Source organism: Suncus etruscus, chromosome 3, assembly GCF_024139225.1.
Source record: "Suncus etruscus isolate mSunEtr1 chromosome 3, mSunEtr1.pri.cur, whole genome shotgun sequence".
NCBI lineage: Eukaryota > Metazoa > Chordata > Mammalia > Eulipotyphla > Soricidae > Suncus > Suncus etruscus.
Window position 1 is genome coordinate 130,513,139 of NC_064850.1, and position 14,458 is coordinate 130,527,596.

A 14,458-nucleotide genomic window follows, 5' to 3' on the forward strand; every position below is an offset into this window, starting at 1 on the left:
AAGAAGATTAAGCGGAATTTTTTTTATTAAAGGCATGAGTTTCCCCTTATATCTTCTTTTTCCCTAGGAAGCCTGGCAGCTGTAACCATGCCCACAAGATTGCCACATTTAAACCAGACTAATTCCATAAACTCACTTTTATCTCAAATGAAATGTAAATTAAGTAGTGAAAGATATGGGTACAATGGTCCATGCAGCAGAAAGTTGGTCATTTCAGGAGGAAAGCATGGGCCAAGCTTCTGCCCTGCTGAGGCCATGCCTGCTGCCTCCACCACACAGAATCACTGTTTTCCTGATGGCCCCACTTTATTATTCCTCTAAAATCCTTTTGGGGACACAAATCGGACCAAACTTTGGGAACACTGCTTTTGAGACTGATATCAGTAGGGTTTTTTGGAGTGAATGCTGGCACCCTCCCTTCATATTTTTCCTTCTTCCAGGAGACGTGGCAACTGACCTTCTACAATTATAGTATTAGTCTTAGTGCTTTGGATTTCTGGACAACTTCCTCTGTTTGAAGCTGCCATCCCTAAAGGAACACACCCAGTGAGCAGAATGGAAAACTATCAATAAGAGCTTACGAAACTTTCTATCATTATATAAATGACTTCATTGGAGATACAATAATTTTCACAAATGTGCTTGCTGCTATACTTTTTTAAATTTATTTTTTACTTTATTTTTTAAATAACATTTATTTAAGCACCATGGTTACAAACATGTTTGTGGTTAAGTTTCAGTCATAAAAAGAACACCCCCCTTATCAGTGCAACATTCCCACCACTAATACCCCCATTTCCCTCTTCCCCATCCCCCTACCTGTATTCAAGACAGGCATTCTACTTCTCTCACTCATTACCATTGTCATGATAGTTGTTAGTGTAGTTATTTCTCTAACTGAACTCAACACTCTGTGGTAAGCTTCATATCATGGGCTTGTCCTTTTAGGCCTCATCTCTATTGTCTCTGGGTATTATTACAATAATGTCCTTTATTTTTCTTAAATTCCTTTGATGAGTGACACTATTCAGTGTCTTTCTTTCTCTGACTTTTTCACTCAACATAATAGTTTTCATGTCCATCCATGGATAGAAAAATTTCATGACTTTATCTCTCCTGATGGCTGCATAATATTCCATGGTGTAAGCAATTTCTTTAGCCATTTATCTGTTGAAGGATATCTTGGTTGTAACCAGATTCTGGCTATTGTAAATAATGCTGCAATGAATATAGGTATGCAGAAGGCATATTTGTATTGTGCTTTTGTGTTCCTAGGGTATAACCCTAAGATTGATATGGCTGGATCATATGGAAGCTAAATTTCCAGTTTCGAAGAATCTCCATATTGCTTTCCATTAAGGCTGGACTAGCTGGCATTCCCACCAGCAGTAAATGAGAGTTCATTTCTCTTCAGAGCCCCACCAGTACTAACCGTTTTGTTCTCTGTGATGTGTGCCAATCTCTGTGGCATTAGATGGTACCTCATTGTTGTTTTGACTTGCATCTCCCTGATGATTAGTGATTCGGAACATTTTTTCATGCCATTTGTATTTCTTCTTTGAGAAATTGTCTGTTCACTTCTCCCCATTTTTGGGGGGTTAGATGTGTTTTTCTTGTTAATTTCTGTCAATACCTTGTATATCTTAGATATTAGCCCCTTATCTGATGGGTATTGAGCGAATAGTTTCTCCCATTCTGTGGGTGGCCTTTGTATCTTAGTCACTATTTCTTTGTGGTGTAGAAGCTTGTCAGTTTTCATTTCTTCTTTCTTTCTTTCTTTTTCTTTCTTTCTTTCTTTTCTTTCTTTCTTTCTTTTTCTTTCTTTCTTTCTTTCTTTCTTTCTTCTTTCACTTTCTTCCTTTCTTTCTTTTTCTCAATTTCCTTCTGTCTTTTCCTTTTTTCCCGTTTTTCTTCTTTATATTAAAAATTACATTTTTTTCTTTTTCTTTTATATTTTTTCTGTATGTGTTTTTTAAAATAATTTTTATTTTGACCAAAGTGAATTACAAATTTTTCACATTAATATTTTAGGTACTTAGTGACATTGAATTAGGGGCATTCCCACCACCAGTGTTGTCTGCCCTCCATCCCTGTTCCTCACTTGCATCTTATATCCCCCTTCTTTGTCCCCCGGTATGCTAGCATAAGGGGTACTCTCTGTGTCTAGATTGGGTATCGATTCTGTTGTCTTTGGCTCTGGATTTGGTATTTGTCTGATCATTTTTTAATTTTTACTCAATGTCCATATGCCTCTTTGGTCTTGGTACCATCCATTATTTCCCCCTTAATTTATGAGGCAGAACAAAATGATTAAATTTATGTGGTTCTGTTTGAAGGAAAGAAAATAAAGTTTTTTACAGTAACTTTGCTTTCTCTTATCTAGAAGCAAATGCATTATGGTCAACTATGTCAACTACGGGATGAATTTTTTTAAACAAAGTATAAAATGGTGGGAGTTTGTCAAGTGGTAAGGGAAAGTATACAATAAAATAATAGTACAAAAGTTAGAAGAGTCAAAAATATTTCCTTTAATTCATATGGTCTTAAAGGTCTATTGATCATTAGAAATAGTGCATAGTTAACAGTAGAGGTTTATTTTCATTAACCATTGGAAGTTTTCATCTTATATATATATATACTTATCCTGATAAAGTTTATAGTCCACTGACAATTTAACAGTAATTATTGTCCATATTCATACATTTAATGATAAATATCTCTAATAACAAAACCAATATAACAATGTAGTTATATGAAGATTAAAGGAGGAAAACACTGTCGTTTTTAGCAGTTAGCAAGAAATGTTCAAATCAAGTGGAAGAGGAGCAACACAAAGCCTTGACTATCCATTATACCATAAAGAAACCAGTAACAATGGAAACAGTAGTTTAGAGTGAACAGGTATGCGATTAACCTCTAAGTACAAAGGCCTATAATAATGTCTTAAGGTATTTTATTCACAGAACCAGGTGAAGAATATGATTGGAAACCAGAGGTTCAGCTTCAGCGATTACTAACAATATATTTTAATGCCTTATTTTACCAGGTATAAAATAACCCTTCAGCTTCTTTGTCCACAGTGGTTCTTGGAAATAAAGGGTAAGTTCCCTAATTTTACACCTTGGTACTCAATCATATTAGATACCATATACAGTGTTCATTATGATAATGTCCCAATAAAATACTCCAGTTTACCCATTTCCTTTTGTTTATGTCTTTAATTAGGACCTAAAGCATATGATAACTTAGACTACTGAAACAGTCAACGGCGCACCACAGGTCCTACTCATCAAATAAGTTTTTGCAAATTACCATTTTGTTTCTTTTTCTTTTTTCTCTCTTTCCCCTTACTACTTCTTTCCTTCTACTCTTCTTCTTTTCTTCTTCATCTACTCTTATTTTCTTTCTTCTTCATTAATTTAATCTATGTTAAACAAAACTCACATTGTCAGTTTCTCTGAAGGAAAAGAACAGCAATGCATAAGATGCAGTGGACAATACTCCAGCAACTATCTAACCCTGAAACTTTCATTTAGCCAGGCCATCCTCATCAGTGATAAAGTGCCTAGAAATTGGAGTACCTTCCAACTCTGATGCACCAGTCCAATTTTTTTTAACTTATTTTCACTATATTTACTTAATTTTCTTTTCTCTTTTATCTTCTCTCTTATCTTTTGTTTTATATTTCTCCTCTCCTAATCTATGTCTAAGGTAATTATTTATCTTTTCTTTTTCTTTTTAGTTTTTGGGTCACACCTGGCAGGGCTTACTCCTGGCTCTGACTCAGAAATCGCTCCTGGCAAGCTCGGGGAACTATATAGAATGCTGGGATTCAAACCCCCCATCCTTCTGCATGCAAGGCAAAGGCCCTATCTCCATTCTATCTCTCGGGCCTCATTTATCTTTTCTTAATGCAATTATTTCTAAGAGCTCAGTCCCATCATATGAGGGTCCGCTTCTAACAACAATTTAAAAATATATCACTAATGTCTGTCTTTATGTGGGCATGAGTTTAAAGACAGTGTACTCCTATCTAACTTTCAAACTTAAATTTTAAACAATCCATGCCTAAAGTATATACAACCCCTCTTATATATTATTCCTTCTCCCCAGCTTCAGAAATAGCTTTATTCTTTCATCCCCCAATCCTGATCTTATATACCTTCTTATTTAATACTCTTTACCCTCAGTTCTTAACTCATTAGGTACTGTAGATTAACCTCCTGCTCCAAGAGACCACCACCTAGCTCCCAAAGTGAAAGGACATCCTCTCAGCCCCATATCTCGTGCCCCAGCAAGAAACTACAACCAACAATCCTGGTGACCCATGCTTTGTGGTCCTTCTTCTCATCCTCTCCAAGAGTGTATTCTTGTATGATGCTAGATTCAGCTCCAGAAGGACCCCAGCACAAAGACTCTACCTAACCCCTTTCTGCTGCAAATCATTTTTCAAACTCAGCAAGACCAGGGTGCATGATAAAAATGTGCCCTGGATTTTACCCCCACAAGAATATCTCAAAAGACTTAATGGGGAAGCCTATATTTTCTTTATATGTTTAATACCTCTTTAATAATACCTGTTAGTTTGTTTATCTCCAAATGTAAGATAACCTCATATATCACATTTTCTTTAGTTACTTTTTAAATTTTATTTTTATTCATTTCTCATATATATATTTCTTAACTTCTGTTTTGGCTCTGCTTGGTATGAAAGCTTACAAGAAAAAGTCTTGCCTGGGATAAAAGCTCTGGTCAAAATCAGGGCACAGAGATTGTGCAGCCTGTTATGCTCATCCCCAAATGCAACCAGAAATATAACATGGCACCTTTCCTTTGTGCAAAGGCATTATAAAGAGGGGAAATTTGTGTATAAAAGTGAGCTCAAATATATACAAGATGCTGAAGAAGTTAATAAGGAAAAAAACATATAACCCCATCAAAAATGGGGAAAAGAAATGAACAAACATTTCTTCAAAGAAGAAATACAAATGGCCAAAAGACACATGAAAAAATGCTCCACATCACTATTCATCAGAGATATGCAAATCAAAACTATAATGAGGTACCATCTCACACCACAGAGACTGGCACACTCACAAAGAACAGGAACAATCAGTGCTGGGGGGATGTGGAGAGAAAGGAACTCTTATTCACTGCTGATTGGAATTCTGTCTAGTCCAGCCTTTATGGAAAACAATATGGAGATTTCTCAAAAAACTGGAAATTAACTCCCATATGATTCAGCTATACCACTCCCAGGACTATACCCTAGGAACACAAAAATACAACTCAAAATTTCCTTCCTCACACCTATATTCATTGCAGTACTATTTACAATAGCAAGACTCTGGAAACAACCAAGATGCCTTTCAACAGATGAATGGCTAAAGAAACTGTGGTATATATACACAGTGTAATATTATGCAACCGTCAGGAAAGATGAAGTCATGAAATTTTCCTATACATGGATGTACTTGGAATTTATTATGCTGAGTTAAATTAGTCAGAAGGAGAAAGAGATATACAAAATAGTCTCACTCATCTATGGGTTTTAAGAAAAATTAAAGACATTACTATAATAAGGCCCAGAGACAAGAGAGTTAAGGATAGAAGGGCTGGAAGGACTGGCTCACAATTTGAAGTTCACCACAAAGAGTGGTGAATGCTGTTAGGGAAATAACTACACTATCAACTAGCATGACAATGTTAAAAGAATGAGACTGGTAGAATGCCTTTCATGAATACAGGCAGGGGTACGGGAGGAAGAGTGGCATTGGTGGTAGGAATGTTGCACTGGTGAAGGAGGTTATTCTGTTTATGACTGAAACCCAACTACAAATATGCTTGTAAATATATATATATATATATTTAAGCACTGTGATATATATATATCTTATCATATATATATATATATATATATATATATCTTAAAAAAAAGAAACAACATCCTTTCTACTAGGGATAAGAACTTACACCTTTTATAATACAGGGATTCCTCCACCCTAAGCATGTGTCATGTGGACCCAACTTAGACTCCATATGATCAGACAGACTGTTCAGTCCCAAACCCTAGATCCTAGACATAGAACTGACACAGTTCCCTGCAATAGCACCAGGAACAAAAATCCCCCTGGGAAATTCCTAAAACTGTTCTGGCACCAACACGTGCCAGTTTTGATATGACATCCTGGCAACAAGGAAACAGAAACAACTTGATCTAAGAGCAGGTTGTCCTATTTCATCGCCTAATGGTAAGATGAAATCAGAAGACTCATCGTCCTTCGATCTGTGCAAAAGTAAAGATTACTAACTACAGAAGACTGACTTTGACAACCATGACTGAGCAGAACTTATCCTAGGACCTATAAGAAAAACCCTAGCCTAGCCTTCGGAATAGGATTTGTACAATAACCAAGATCTCTAATTCCAGAGGTCTGACTTTGACAACTGCAGCTAAGCAGAACTTCTGTAACAATAATGAAAGACTTTATCCTAGGCTTCATCCTAGAACTTGTGTAAAACAAAAGACCACTAATTACAGAAGGTAGATTACAACATCAGTGATAAAACAAAACTTCTTCTAGAACTGTAAGAAAGAATTGATCCTAGGCTTCATCCTATGATCTGTGAAAATGCCATGATCTTTAGTTACAGAGGCCTGATTTTATTATCCATAACTGAGTAGAAAGTTTCCTGGCATCATTAAAAGACATTTGGGTGTGAAAACGAGCATGTACAGAGTCTGTAGTTGTTCCCATAACAGTATCCTCAAAAGGCAGAGAAACTTTGTATCTCTTAGGCCATGGGAATTCCCTTTCTAATTTCAGCAATACTTACTGTGCCTATGCAAAAAGAAAGAAAAGAAAGAAAGAAAGAAAAAAAGAAAGAAAGAAAGAAAGAAAGGAAGGAAAAAAGGAAGGAAGGAAGGAAGGAAGGAAGGAAGAGAGAAAGAGAGAAAGAGAGAAAGAAAGAAAGAAAGAAAGAAAGAAAGAAAGAAAAAGAAAGAAAGAAAGAAAGAAAGAAAGAAAGAAAGAAAGAAAGAAAGAAAGAAAGAAAGAAAGAAAGAGAGAGAGAGAGAGAAAGAAAGAAAGAAAGAGAGAAAAAGAGAAAGAAAGAAAGAGAAAGAAGAAAGAAAGAAAAAAGAGAGATAAAGAAGGAAGAAAGAAAGAGAAAGAAGAAAGAAAGAAAGAAAGAAAGAAAGAAAAGAAAAGAAAAAGAAAAAAGGAAAGAGGAAGAAAGAAAAAGAAAAGAAAGAAAGAAAGAAAGAAAGAAAGAAAGAAAGAAAGAAAAGAAAGAAAGAAAGAAAGAAAGAAGAAAGAAAGAAGAAAGAGAAGAAAGAAAGGAAAAATGAAGGAAGGAAGGGAGGAAGGGAGGAAAGAAGAAAGAAAGAAGAAAGGAAGAAAGAAAAAAAGAAGAAAGAAAGAAAAGAAGGAAGAAGAAAGAAAGCATAAAACCTTGCCAAACCAGCCCTCCTTCCCCCCCCTTTTTTTTTTTTGTTGTTGTTGTTGTTGTTATCGTGGTTATTATTTGGTGTTAGTTTTTTGTTGCTGCTGTACTTATTTTTTAGTTGCTGGCTCTTTTTTTTGTTTGTTTTTTGTTGGTTTTTTTTTGTTACGTTTTTCTTCTTTTTTTCCTTTCTTCTTTTGATTTGATATTTATAACTTCTCAACAGACTCCTCCCAGTTTCCTTTTTTTTCTTCTCTTTTTTCTTTTCTTTTTTTCAAACAGAACCACATAACTCAAATCATCTTGTTCTGCCTCTTAAATTGAGGGAGAACATGATGTTAGCTGGGGGTCTAAGTTCAATTTTTTGCAAGTGGCTAGCCAGTTGTGCCAACACCACTTGTTGAAGAGGCTTTACCTGCTCCATTTAGGATTTCCTGCTCCTTTATTTAAAATTAGGTGATTGTATGTCTGGGGAACATTTTCTGAGTATTCAAGCCTATTCCACGGATCTGAGGGCCTGTCCTTATTCCAATACCATGCTGTTTTGATAACTATTGCTTTGTAGTAAAGTTTAAAGTTGGGGAAAGTAATTCCTCCCATATTATTTTTCCCAGTGATTGCTTTAGCTATTCTAGGGTGTTTATTGTTCCAAACGAATTTCAAAAGTGCCTGATCCACTTCTTTGAAGAATGTCATAGGTATCTTTAGAGGGATAGCAATAAATCTGTATAATGCCTTCAGGAGTATTGCCATTTTGATGATGTTAATCTTGCCAATCCATGAGCAGGGTGTGTGTTTCCATTTCCGCATGTCCTCTCTTATTTCTTGGAGCAGAGTTTTATAGTTTTCTTTGTATAGGTCCTTCACATTTTTAGTGAAGTTGATTCTGAAGGTAAAATCCAAATGGATTAAAGACCTCGATATCAGACCTAAAACTATAAGATATATAGAACAACACATAGGCAAAACACTCCAGGACATTGAGACTACAGGCATCTTCAAGGAGGAAACTGCAATCTCCAAGCAATTGAAAGCAGAGATTAACAGATGGGGATATATTAAGCTAAGAAGCTTCTGCATCTCAAAGGAAATAGTGCCCAGGATACAAGAGCCACCCACTGAGTGGGAGAAACTATTCACCCAATACCCATCAGATAAGGGGCTAATCTCCAAAATATACAAGGCACTGACAGAACTTTACAAGAAAAAAACATCTAATCCCATCAAAAAATGGGGAGAAGAAATGAACAGACACTTTGACAAAGAAGAAATACAAATGGCCAAATGACACATGAAGAAATGCTCCACATCAACTAGTGGAGATGTAAACCAAACAACTATGAGATACCACCTCACACCCCAGAGAATGGCACACATCACAAAGAATGAGAATAAACAGTGTTGGCGGGGATGTGGAGAGAAAGGAACTCTTATCCACTGCTGGTGGGAATGCCGTCTCGTTCAACCTTTATGGAAAGCGATATGGAGATTCCTCCAAAAACTGGAAATCGAGCTCCCATACGATCCAGCTATACCACTCCTAGGAATATACCCTAGGAACACAAAAATACAATACAAAAACCCCTTCCTTACACCTATATTCATTGCAGCACTGTTTACCATAGCAAGACTCTGGAAAGAACCAAGATGCCCTTCAACAGACGAATGGCTAAAGAAACTGTGGTACATATACACAATGGAATATTATGCAGCTGTCAGGAGAGATGAAGTCATGAAATTTTCCTATACATGGATGTACACTGAATCTATTATGCCGAGTTAAATAAGTCAGAGAGAGAGAGAGAGAGAGAAACGCAGAATGGTCTCACTCATCTATGGGTTTTAAGAAAAATGAAAGACATTCTTGCAATAATAATTTTCAGACACAAAAGAGAAAAGAGCTGGAAGTTCCAGCTTACCTCAGGAAGCTCACCACAAAGAGTGATGAGTTTAGTTAGAGAAATAACTATATTTGGAACTGTCCTAATATTGAGAATGTATGAGGGAAATGGAGAGCCTGTTTAGAATACAGGCGGGGGTTGGGTGGGGAGGAGGGAGACTTGGGACATTGGTGATGGGAATGTTGCACTGGTGATGGGTGGTGTTCTTTACATGACTGAAACCCAAACACAATCATGTATGTAATCAAGGTGTTCAAATAAAAAAAATTGAGGGGGGGGGGAAATGAATGGTACCAGGACCAAAGAGGCTTATAAATATTGAGTAGAAATAAAAATGATCACACTTAAACACCAAACCCATAGTCAATGACAACAGAATTGATACCCATTCTACAACAAGATATACAAGGAGGGGACAAGTTATCCTAACAGTTCAGGGGGGAAGTAGGAGAATATGCGAGGTATGCTGGGAACAAGTATGGAGGGAGAACGACACTAGTGGTGGGAATGGCCCTGATTCAATGTCACTATGTACCTTAAATGTTACTGTGAAAGATTCGTAATTCACTTTGGACACAAAATAAATTATTAAAAAAAGATTAAACGAGGTAACATGTATAAAATACTTCTTATATAATAGTTCTTTAATGCATTAGTAATGTTATGTATTTTATAATTACATTATCTTGAGATAAAAATTTTAAATTTTCCATAAAATGCCCTAATCCATTGCTCTTGCGATTTAGTAAGACTGTATACATACCTGTATACAAATGTGTACACAAATTTGTAGGCACACATTTAAGCCCACATACATGTATGTGACATTCTGCTTTTGTAGTGTAACTTTCCCGTGGATTGGTTCATTTAGTACCATTTCTTTCCATGTGTGGCTGCTTTTTCTGACACTTACAGATTTTTCTCTGTAGCACCAATACATGGAAAATTGCTGGCTTTATGTTTCATGATTGTAGGGTTTTGATAAATGCTGGCACATCTAAACTGAAAAATATATGTGAGCATCTATTCTTACACCTATTTCATCTGGTTATAAATGGCTTTTCAAACAACTCTTTTGGGAAAACAGGAAAAGAGTTTTGTAAATATATAATTTAGAATAGACAGTATCTACTCCAAAGTCTGGTTTGCTATCACAGGTCTCAACTTTACTTAGTATATTTCTAAAATAAATCCAATATTTCTTAGCCGAATAAAAGTAAGTAACAACTCTTGTTTTTTTCAGGCATTTGGGGGGGGGGGGTTTAGGGCCACAGCCAGTGATGTTCAGGGCTTACTCCTGGCTCTGTGCTCAGAAATCGCTCCTGGGTTGGTGGTCCATATGGGACACAGGGGATTGAACCTGGGTCAGCCTCGTGCAAAGCAAATGCCCTACTGCTGTGCTATGGCTCTGGCCCTTGTTTCAGGCCTACTTTGTTTGTTTGTTTGTTGGCCACACCCAGCTTACTCCTGGCTCTCTGCTCAGAAATCTCTCCTGGTTAGCACGGAGGACCATATGGGATGTCAGGATTCAAACCAACGCTGGTCTTGGGTCTGCTCCTTGCAAGGCAAATGCCCTACCGCTGTGCTATCTCTTCTTTCAGGCCTACTTTTAAATTTGCTTTTGTAAAGAAAAAAAATTACAAGAAAAAATTACTTACATTGTTATTGTTGTAATTAATAAGCATGTGGCATATATTTAATAAACAAATGGATTGTAAGTACACTGGTAAGGATTTCACTGACCTTAATTCAGGGAAATGGATTTTCCTTATTATTGCTGGACAGTGAATTCAGACCAATAATTACAGGACTGGTTATGAGACAACAGGGAGAGATATCATATTAAAATTAATAAAGAAGTTTGCATGCACTCATTTTAAGTCCCCGTGTCTTTCCAGCATAGATATACTTTTTCTCTATTTTGACTTTATGAAAATGCTGTATAATGACCAAATATTTTTATTGTTGTTGTTTTGGAACTGCACATATTACTGCTAAGGATCATTTTTGTTTATGCTCAAGAAACCATGTGCATGGCCAGGAACTCAATTCAGGGTTGGCTAAATGCAAGGCAAGTGCCTTAATCCCTGTACTATTTCTCTCACTTGTGATTATTATTTCTAAATGCATTTGCATCATTCTGTTTTTGTAATCACATGTAAAGTTACTTACATATATGACTGACATCAATCACATAAATCAAAAATCAACAACCAGGGCAATTAAAAAAAACACATGAATGCTTGTATTTCACAATTGAGAAATATCCCATATAAATTACTATTATTGAATCTCATTTTGCCAGTATACTACATTTTATTTGCCTATTTCTAAAGCATTACTGTATTAAATTTACTTAAACATTATATTATTTATTGAATGATTGTTAAATATAGATACCTGAAAGGATATGAAAAAATCCATCTTGAATGAATGTACATGCATATATTTTTCAGTAGTTTAGAATAGTACATCAATTTTCACGTTTATTCATGACCTATGATCATCATTAGAAACAATTTTCTTATACCTAGTAATAAAAATACATAGAAAAATGAAAGAACAAAAGCCACTTGGTTTTAAGAACTATGGATTCAGTTATAATTCCTCATTTCTTCAGCTGAAATTATTACTTTTACTCCTCTCTTGATTGCTAGTATGATAAATTCATTTCCGTTGAAGTCTAGAAACTTCTAAGACTTTGACATGTTATTTTATTTACAGGAATGGTGAGTTTTCTAAGTACAGTGATACTTTATCTCCTTTGAAAATTATTGAAACTGAGATAGCAAAAAGAAAGGAGCATCAGAGCATGATGAATAAACAAGGTTTATAGGATGCCCTGAAGCATGACTCCAAGCTAGACAGCAATCATAATTTATGGTAGTAAAGAAACTTCACAGAACTTATCTTTATTACAACGAAACAGCAAAGCAGAGGCTATCTTAGGTAAATCTTGAGAGAAATAAACCCATTATGTGATGATTATATTTTACTATAACAAAGTTGCAATCTGAGGCACCATGACAGTTTATAGTTTATAAGCATGAAAATGGCTAAATGTGGCAGAACCACAGATCACACCTGTTTGGGAAATTGTGAGATAAAATAGGAAAGTAGGACACTGGAAATCATAAAAAGCAGGAATCAAAGATAACTTTGGTGTTTCTTTGGAAATCCACCCCTCCCACCTCCTACACACACCATTTGTAAGAGTGTCTTTATTCTTCTCTAATTTCATTAGTTTATCCCAAATCTTATCTCCTTCTCTTGCTTCCTCTAACTTTTAAATGTCATTTGAAAATATTTTGTGCTCTCCATAACATTTTTCTTTGAAGAGACATAAGACTAAAAGAGGGAGAGTATGATAGGGTTGCTGTGCTTGTGCCCTGGACCTCCTAGTTATCTTTGGCTTTGGTTTTAGGGGACACATCCAATGGTTCTCAGGGTTTGCTACTGGCTTCCAGCTCAGTGATCACTCCTGTTTGAATTTGGGGATTTTGTGGACTATCAGGGATGAATCCTGGATTGGCTAGATGTTAGGCAAACACCTGCCATCTCCCTGCCTCTCTCTGCAAGCACCTCTCACCAAAAGATGGTGCTTGTCATCTCTTTGCAATCTCTGTACTATCTCATTAGTTATCATCAATAACTAATAATTCATTATAATTAGTTATTCCCCTATCTTTAGTTATCATCAATGATAACTCTATGGATGATTATTCTTATTAATAACAGAGTAGACAACCAAGTCTCAGAGCTCCAAAATTACTTAATAAAATAAGAAGATAACAGGCATACCAAAGCCTGATTGACTTCATGGTACATATAGTCTATGTTTGGTACTCCTGAACGGTCCTAAGGAGATATGGAAATATCTCCCAGTGATTCTGGGTCAACTTCGCAGATGGCTCAATGTTTGGGCCAAGAAATTTAATGTTGATTCTGATAATCCTGCAATGCTGGTTATTGCATGGACTGCCTGGAATAATTGGTGGGTGTGTGGGTGGGTAGTAGTTCCAGGGCCACTTTAGCAATGATTGGTGAAGCAAGTGGTGTGGATATTGTACCTGGTCAATCACAAGTGAATCATGAACTTTAACCCCTGAATCTTCTGGCCCCTCAAGTCTCAATTATTAAAATTTGTACCAAAATATTCATCAGCAATGGAAAAATTATATAAGCAACTCTATAGTAAGGAATGCAATGCTTTTCAAATATAAACAACCAAACTATTTTTTAAATCGAACTATTTTTCACTTCCACATAGGCAAAATTATGTTATATTATATATAGACACTAGTGTAAATATTAATTTCATCAAATATGACATAGATTTCATTGTTGTAAATACTTTAATGCAGTCCTTGTTATTATATTACCTTGATAAAAGTACCTTTATGTAATCTGAGAATTTGGAAGATCTTGAAAAAGTACTTGATCTGTTTGGTTTTTTAAAAAACCATATGATTGTCTTTCATTTTTCTTAAAACCCATAGATGAGTGAGACCATTCTGCGTTTCTCTCTCTCTCTCTCTGACTTATTTCACTCAGCATAATAGATTCCGTGTACATCCATGTATAGGAAAATTTCATGACTTCATCTCTCCTGACAGCTGCATAATATTCCATTGTGTATATGTACCACAGTTTCTTTAGTCATTCGTCTGTTGAAGGGCATCTTGGTTGTTTCCAGAGTCTTGAAAGACATTCTTGCAATAATAATTTTCAGACACAAAAGAGAAAAGAGCTGGAAGTTCCAGTTCACCTCAGGAAGCTCACCACAAAGAGTGATGAGATTAGTTAGAGAAATAACTACATTTTGAACTGTCCTAATAATGAAAATGTATGAGGGAAATGGAAAGTCTGTTTAGAGTACAGGCGGGGGTCGGGTGGGGAGGAGGGAGACTTGGGACATTGGTGACGGGAATGTTGCACTGGTGATGGGTGGTGTTCTTTACATGACTGAAACCCAAACACAAATATGTATGTAATCAAGGTGTTTAAATAAAAAAAATAAAAAAAATAAAAAAGCATATGATTGTCATCAGTGTAATTTTACTATATCTCCTAATATGCTAGTTTTACTGACATATATCCTATTGAAGAAA